The 9,212-nt window shown below is 38.0% G+C and overlaps 1 non-coding gene across 1 annotated transcript; it reads right to left on the reverse strand.

Annotated features, from left to right (window-relative positions):
- Nucleotides 1-2,091: 2,091 nt before the first annotated feature.
- On the reverse strand, nucleotides 2,092-2,197 carry LOC139903159 (small nucleolar RNA R71). The gene has a single exon (XR_011778001.1). It is a non-coding gene; the product is annotated as a small nucleolar RNA R71 (small nucleolar RNA).
- Nucleotides 2,198-9,212: the final 7,015 nt, after the last annotated feature.

Genomic DNA, 9,212 nt, shown 5'->3' on the forward strand with positions numbered 1-9,212 from the left:
GTGATACAGAGTTATGAGTTTTCGGTAGACTCCAGTCCGATCAACTGGGGTCGTTGGCCCGGCCAGGCCGCCGAGTCTCTCAATGGGTTGCTTCGAATTACCCAGACGGTTGCTTTGGATTGACCGTTATTGTAGATGTTTTATTGCTTTGGTAGTCTTTGGATTTAGTTGATTGTTGACTATTGTATTATATTGCTTTTATGTTATATGCTAATGGTAGATTGCTCCGTTTATGCATGTTCTAATGGTTATGTGATTAACTGTCCATTTAATTTGATGATGCGTGTTCTAGTGATTGTACCTGTATGCTTTAACTGTTAGATTAGTCCATTCACTTAGCTTCGTGCTAACCCCTCCACCTTCCCCTTGCAGGTTGTAGGTTTTTGCTTTTGTGGTCATGGGTGAAGATGGTCGTGTTGGGTTGTGTTCGACAAATCTAGAACTCTGATGTTGGCTATATGAAATCGAATATTAACGTAACACCGATTTTTGGATAACAATGTAATTATGAATGAAGTTGTAATAATTATGTTTATGTTTGTACGTAAGGGCTTATTTTGTAAACATGACTTCCGCTGTGTTATTTAAAAAAAAAAGTACGGTGTTACAGGTGATTTGGTCAATTACTGGACCAAAGGGTTGAATTAATTAATCAACTAGTTGAAATAAGTATCGGTTGTTTGTTGCTAAAAGAGAACTCTAGGTAACAGCTCCTAACCTTAATTTAGTCAATACTTAACCACAAGAAAAGAGGTCTTTGGTGAAAGGGAACCCTAAGCCAATAAATCCTAGCTTGAAAAGTTTACTAAAAGAGAACTCTGGTGAACAGGTAGGGTAAATTGCATGTGTGTTGATATTTTATCAGGATTTAATCTAAAAGCATCCAGCATAGTGAATAGAGCCTAGGTAGACATACTTCCCATTATCTGATTCAAATCTATCTTATTTCGTTTTATTAATATAAAACACCAAAAATATTGTTTTTATTTTTTATCACTTCTCTTGAGTTGGCTAATCGTTAAATAGCCACCAACAATTATTCGTACTTTCCTTTATTTCATTTTCTGTTTAGTTAATTACAGTTAGTGATTTAATCTTGAATTGCGCTAAATACTGTCCTTGGAACGATACTTGGATTTACCAACATATATACTACTACACGATCGTGTACACTGCTCGTTAGTGTGAATCTTAATAAACGATATTTTCCTAATATAAACAACATACGCGATTTTACGCATCAAGTTTTTGGCGGCGCTGCCGGGGACAGTTGTGTTGAAAATTAAGATTGTCATCTAATTGTTCTTAGTTAAGTTTAATTGTGATTAGATTATTTTTGTTTTCATTTTGTTATTGTTTGAGTCGGTGCGTTTAATTGGTTTGTTAGTTGTGTTCTTGCAGTTACATGTTGTTTATGCCAGATACTCGTTCATCAAACACTGAGTTGTTTTTGCCTTATCCAGAACCAGAAAGAGTTATTTGGAGTCGTAATTCAAGCGAGTCAGACGGTTTAGACGAGTTTGATACGCTGGATTCTCATACAGTTATTTCGGATCCAACAACAAGCAACCCTGCGGTTAATTTGGGAAGTCTTACTGATACGGTTCTGCTTGAAACACAAGAGCCATCGGTTGTTCCTCAGACACCAGTGGTATCTCATACTCGAGTAGTTCCTAATATTGCAGTTATACCAGAGGTTCTAGTGGTTCGTCAAATGGCACAACAAGGTCAGAGTATGGCATACAGGATGAAGGCCTCCCGAGTAGGCCGGGGTAACGCCATCAGGGTTCCGAAAGTTACGAATGATTTTGATATCAAAGGCCCCATTATCAGTCTGATTGGGTGGAAATGTCAGTTTGGAGGAGAACCAAAAGAGGATGCTAACGAGCATATCGTATTTTTCTGCAGATTTGTGGATTGTTCAAGTTCAGTAATGTCCACGATCATTTCATTTACTTAAAGCTTTTCCATGGTCTTTAAAAGGGGAAGCTAGAGTTTGGTTAGACAGTTTACCTGAGACTACGATCGAGGATTGGAATACTTTGATGGAAAAATTCTTGAGCAAGTACTTCCCTGCATCCAAAGCTACTCGACTTCAACAGGAAATTTCTCAGTTTCTTCAAAAGCCTAACGAAACTCTTTATGATGCTTGGAATCGCTTCAGCCGTTTGTTGCATTCTTGTCCCCAACACGGGTTAGATACTTTTGCCAAGGTACAAACCTTTTTTAAGGGATGTACAATCAGTACTCGTGTTACTATTGATCAAGCAGCAGGGGGTAGTCTCATGAACAAAACCGAAGATGAGGCGTATGAGATAATTGAGAGATAAGCTGAGTATTCTCATGAGTGGCATGAGGATAATGATTTGGGTCATTCTTCTTCTTCTTTAGTCGCAAGCGCCAGTGCTTACGATGATTTTGCTTCTATTAATGCTAAGTTAGACAAGTTTGGGAGACACTTAGAAAAGTTGGACAAAGACATCCACGGGATGAAGGTTGGTTGTGAATTCTGTGGTGGGCTTCATTTGGCTAAAGATTGTGATGCAGGTTTGACTATGAATCTGAAAGAAGAGATTGCTTTTATTAGTCAGCAGAACAACAACTAGTTTTAGGGTAGAGCTTAATTCAACAGAAAATTCAATAATCCTTACAATCCTCAAGGTAATCAGGGTTCGAGGTTTTAACCCAGGTATAGTGGAGGTTTTCAACAGCAAGCTCCGGGGTATTTCCAAAAGCCCCAAGTTGAAGAGAAAATGTCTAATCTTGAATCTATGTTAGAAAACCTTGTGGTGTCTCAAACTCAGCTTATCACTACTGTTACTCAAACCAATGATAAGAATGATCAAATGTTTCGCAATCAACAAGCCTCTATACAGAATTTGGAAAGGAAAATAGGTAGTCTTGCGAGTAATATGAATGACAAGAAACATGGTGAGTTACCTAGTGATGCGAAAATCAACTCGAGAGAAATTTGCATGTGATTGTGTCTTCGTCGGGAGAGAAGTCGGGTGATGAGAAGAGTACGTTAAAATTAAAAGAGGTTGAAGATGTTCCACCAGTTGTTAAGAATGAGAAGCCGGTGGTTAAACCGTATAGACCACCGATTCCCTCCCCGAGAAAGGGGGTTGAATACGAGGTGGTGGAGAGACCTTCTAACCTTAATAATGTTTGTTTTGATAGCTCTTTTCAGGTACTTCCAAGATGCAAAAAGAAATGCGAAAAGATGTTAGGAAAGAAAAGAGAAGAAAGGAGCATGAAACAAATTTCAAGGCAAAGCAAGAGATTAAGGCTGCACGGGCAGTTCCAATGAAAGTTGAACATCTGGCGTTTCCACCCAAATTGGGTGATCCGGGTGAATTTATAATTTCTTATTTACTTAGAGACTCTGTTATGTATAATGGGTTGGCGGATTCGGGGGCGAGTTTAAATGTTATGACCTTAGCTTTGTATAAACGATCAGGTTTGCCTGACTTAGCACCCACTACCATTAGTATAACTTTATATGACCAAGCCAAGAAACGCCCGGTTGGTATGGCGGAAGATGTGCATGTCTGGATTGGTGACATGAATTTCTTGGTAGATTTTGTGGTTATGGATGTGGAGGAGGATACCGATGTCCCTCTCATTTTCGGGAGACCTTTTCTCTTTACCGCCCGTATGTTAGTTGATGAGGAAGCAAGTAAGCTTACGTTGAGAGAAGGTGACAAATCGGTCACCTTTATGAGAAAGAAATGTGGAAGCTTACCTACTAAGGTCATGGGGTATTTAGGAACGGTTGTGACTATTAAAAATAATGGTGATCCTTTAGATACCCCGGTTGAAAAAGATAAGGGTAAAACACCTAAGTGTGGGGTGGTTGAACCTCAACCAATTGATAACCCACACTACATTGAACCTTTGGTTGAGAAGTTGGTAGATGAACTTGTTGTTGATCGTAGTATGAGAAAATTCGAGTTCATGAGGCTAAAAGTAAGGGGGAACTATAAATTGTGTAATCGGCTTGTATCGAATTTATCACCTATCGAAAAGGCAAAACTTGTTGAATTTGTGCAGGTTACTAAAGAAGCCGACGAATGGCTCATGTCAAAGGCATATGTGGATGTTATTGGAGTAGGTTCCCGAAAATTGTCGGATGATGGAACCTATGATCCCGGAGCTGGCTAATTACTGGAATTTGAATTGTTGTAGAGTTTGTAAACGATGTTTTGATAACCTTTTAAAAATCCTAAAAATTTGAAAAACCCTTAAAAAAACAAAAATATTTTCTTTTCTTTTTGTATTGGTTTGTTTCATGTGCAGGTACATTTGGACATTGGTTTGTTGCATGGTAGTGAAGAGAAAAGATTATGCCTTATTGTTTCGTATTTTGATGTCCGGGCACTTCAAAGACACCTGCACGTGATCATGTAAAGTTTTGTATATTTCATTTCATATTATTTTCGAGAATTATAACTCACCTTATACTAATGTCCTCTCAAATTCATACTCATTTTTCGTTTTAATGTAATGAGGACATTACTTAACTCAAGTGTGGGGTGGGTGTATGAATTCTCGTGGTTATTAAATTTGGTTTCGGTTATTTTGAACTTTAAAAAGCGTGAAACATCATGTTTAAGCCATTTTTGGGAAATTTTAAAATTTTTATGGTTTAATTCGTGATTTCAAAGAGACCAAAACCTTATGCTTTAAGAATGGCAAGTTGTTACCTATGAATTGACGGGCACAAAATGTCATTTCCTGTGTTATTTCCGCCCTAGACCGAAGCCGGGTCTAGTTGGCTCGAAAATTATGCTTGTTCCGTGTCGTTTCCCTAAAACCAAGGGGAACTGTGGGTGACACTTTCCATAACCTTAGGATGTATCGTTTCCATCCTATATAGGAAGTAAAGTCTTCTGAGTGTACGTCCTACTTGGTATAGCAGACTTCCTAAACTATACCATTTCATACTAATGTCATTTCACGATATAAGGTACTGTGGGAAGAGTAAGTCTTGAACTTCCAAACACGTTCATTTCCATTGAACGTGAAATCCTACGAATTCTTCAAGAATTCAATCGTAGGTCACCTGTACCAAAACGGGTGTCAACCATAAGAGCGGTGATTTGATCGCATGGTCAAAACCGGGCCATGCGCTAGATCGAAAAATTTTAATAGGGCGATCCTCATTCTTTCTCCTAACAAGGACAATGTTACGTCCGACCACTTAATATGAACCATAGGATGTATTTATTCCATCCTCAAGGAAGTAAAGTCTTCCGACCGACACACTTGCTGATTTGTTTCAGAAGTTGTAGTCCAGACCAGTTGTAGGGTGACGAAAAATCTTGAAAAGTCATTGCTAAAATCGACTGGAAATCTACTAGGCCTCAACGTCAAACAAGGAAACTGGTAGTCAAAGCTTGTCTCAAAGAGGGAGATTTGCTAGTCAAATTGGGAGCGCACCATGATACACAAAATGTCAGTGATTGATCAGATCCCCAGTGGATAACCTCCGGAAATGTAAGATACCAGCTTTTAAGCCTGATGAACCTCAATCTTTATGATTGACTTAACGGATTAGACGGTCACCTCATGACTATCGATTATATCTGGACGTAATGTGTATCCTCCTAAGCACATTATTTTCTTACCGACATCTCGCGATGTTAGGTACTGTGGGAGGCATTGGCTTGACCAATCGCGGGGTAGCCCGAATGATTCATTGGTTCGTTTGCTCGGTTCATGGCTTTCACTTGTATCCCGGTTCATATTGAAGAAGACATTTTAAGGTTCGAGATTCTTTTACACTTATTTGGATTATATATTTGGAGTATTTCGTTCGAGTTATTATGATATGCCGAAAACATGTTTGGGAAGTTAGATGTTTGGGGATTACAAGTGGAAGTCATAGGGTTGTTATTTTCGTCCAAAATCGTGCCCACGCTAGTTGTTTGATTTGGTTCATGTTCGATTGTTTCTACATATTATTTTTCGAAGACTTATTTATATGGTAGAAAATATTTTCGAGTCGATATTGCTTGAGGAGAAGCAAGACTCTAGTGTGTGGTGATTTGATATTGCATAATTCAACTATGTTTATCTTAGCATATCTGTCATATTTTGATCCTTTGGATACGATTTGGAGGCTATTTGTTGTGATTAGTAAGTTGAAGATTTGGAGCTCATTGGTTATTTATCGCGAAACCATGTTATTTTAGTGTATTTTTAGAGCTCGTATGTTGTCGTGAGTAAAAAGTTGGTTATCGGGGTGTTTCGTGGTTTACAAGTGTTAGAAAAGTCAAGAAAACAAGTTTTGAAAGGTGTATGGCGCGCCCTTTAAGTGTATAGGCGCACATCTATGAAGAAAATCGAGACATCAATCATATGCACAAGGTGCGCGGCATGTACGGATTAAATTCGGCGCGCAAGTGTGTTTCTGAGGGTGCGTGGTGCGCCACTTTATGTGTGCGGCTCGCAAGTGAAAATTGGACATGTGCGGCGTGCCATGTTTTTTGCGGCTCACCAGTGTAATTTGGGCATGCGCGGTGCGCCATGTTTTTGTGTGGCGTGCTGATTCGCTGTGCAAGTGTTTTACCCGAATTTTTTAGTAGTTTTAATATATTTAAGTTACCCTAATTGCTCATAAAATACATTGGCCGTTTTTGGGAGCATAAGGGACGATTTTGGGTGGTAAAAGGAGAACTCCAACACCACTCAATCCTCTCAATCATTATTAGATCAAGGATCAATCTCTACACTATTCAAGATCATTATTAGGTTGATTTCCTTGCAATTAACAATGAATTCTAATTTAATTTTGATTTTGGTTTTGTTTATTGTTATGATTGTTGGCTAAACCTTTTATATCTACTTAGGCTAAATACTATGTTGGATGCTATTTTTATTGATTGATTGATACACATATGATGTTTTGATGTTTTGAGTAAATTGATTTCTTATTGATGTTATTGGTTTAAATTGATTGATATATACAATTGTCCTGATAAAGTGAACACTAGATGGAGTCTTTTGTGTATATTTTCAATAACCTAATCTATTACTAGTGAAAGTGGTTGTAATTGTCTAGTTTAGTGACGTTAATATAGAGTCTGTTATAACTGATCAAGGTGGTAATTTGGATTAGGTGATTTGGGCAATTACTGGACCAAGGGGTTGAATTAAGTTATCCACTAGTTGAAATAAGTATTGGTTGTTTGTTGCTAAAAGAGAACTCTAGGTAACAGCTCCTAACCTTAATTCAGTCAATTTACTTAACCACAACAAAAGAGGTCTTTGGTGAAAGGGAACCCTAAGCCAATAAATCCTAGCTTGAAAAGTTTACTAAAAGAGAACTCTGGGTGAACAGGTACTGTAAATTGCATGTGTGTTGATATTTAATCAGGATTTAATCTAAAAGCATCCAGTATAGTGAATAGAGCCTAGGTAGACATACTTCCCATTATCTGATTCAAATCTATCTTATTTCGTTTTATTAATATAAAACACCAAAAATATTGTTTTTATTTTTTTATCACTTCTCTTGATTTGGCTAATCGTTAAATAGCCACCAACAATTATTCTGACTTTCCTTTATTTCATTTTCTGTTTAGTTAATTACAATTAGTGATTTAATCTTGAATTGCGCTAAGTACTGTCCTTGGAACGATACTTGGATTTACCAACATATATACAGCTACACGATCGGATACACTGCTCGTTAGTGTGAATCTTAATTAACGGTATTTTCCTAATATAAACAACAGACGCGATTTTACACATCAGCACACAACCAAATTAGCACCTTTGATTTTTGCATTGTTGTTGTAGAAACAAATGAAGTTGTGAATAGCGTACCTGAGCAAGTTAAGCCACTCCTATGGGAATATGCAGATGTTATACCCGAAGAAACTCCTCATGGATTACCGATAATGCGCGATGTGCAACATTGTATTGACTTTATCCCAGGTTCGTTGATACCGAATAAACATTCATATAGGATGAACTAGACCGAATTCGAAGAACTACAAAAGAAAGTTTCTGAGTTATTGCCGAAAGGGTTAATTCGCGAAAGTATGAGTCATTGTGACGTTCTAGCACTTCTTGTTCCTAAACAAGGTGGAGCTTTTAGGATGTGTATCTACAGTCGAGCAGTTAACAAGATCACTATTAAGTACCATTTTCCAATTCCTAGGTTCGATGACTAATTGGATCAGTTACACGGGGCTATTGTGTTTTTTAAAATTGACTTGAGGAGTGGCTACCACCAAATAAGAACGCTACCAGCGATGAGTGGAATACGGTATTTAAGACTCGGGATGGGTTATATGAATGGATGGTTATGCCATTTGGGTTGTCCAACGCGTCAAGTACGTTTACGAGATTGATGAATCAAGTGTTCAAGATGTTTATTGGACAATTCTCTATTCTTTACTTTGATGATATCCTCGTGTACAGCTCTTCATTTGATCAGCACTTATTCGATCAGTACTTATCACATGTTCGGCAAGTATTTAAAAAATTAAAGGAACATAAACTATATGCAAATGGCAAAAAAATGTCACTTCCTGACATCAGAAGTGACATTTCTCGGGTATGTTGTGTCCGGCAAAGGTATAGGCATGGATGGAGGCAAGATCGAGGCTATCCTGAATTAGCCAATACCGACAACCCTCCACGACATACGCAGTTTTCACAGGTTAGCTTCTTTTTACCTACGTTTCATAAAGAACTTTAGCACTCCATTGCTCATGATACAGAATGCATGAAAGGTGGGAGATATACATGGAACGATGCGGCTACAGCAGCTTTTAATGATTTAAAAGCTAAGACAACTCAAGCACCCGTGCTTGCATTACCAATTTCGAGGAAGTTTTTCATGTTGAATGTGATGCATCCGGAGTTGGGATTGGTGGTGTGTTAAGCCAAAATAAGTGACCTATTACGTTTTTTAGCGAACAGTTAAATGATACCCATCGTACATACTCTACTTACGATAGGGAGTTTTATGTCATTGTCCGATGTTTAGAAACATGGCGTCATTATTTATTACCTTCGGAGTTTGTGCTCTACTCCGATCATGAGTCGCTAAAATATAATCAGGGGCAACACAAGTTAAACGCACGTCACGCTTGATGGGTTGAAAAGTTGGAATCCTATTCATTTGTTATTAAACATAAATTAGGGGCACAAAATCAAGTTGCGGATGCGCTCAGTCGATGTTATACTTTGTTGTC

Source organism: Rutidosis leptorrhynchoides, chromosome 3, assembly GCF_046630445.1.
Source record: "Rutidosis leptorrhynchoides isolate AG116_Rl617_1_P2 chromosome 3, CSIRO_AGI_Rlap_v1, whole genome shotgun sequence".
Taxonomy (NCBI): Eukaryota; Viridiplantae; Streptophyta; class Magnoliopsida; order Asterales; family Asteraceae; genus Rutidosis; species Rutidosis leptorrhynchoides.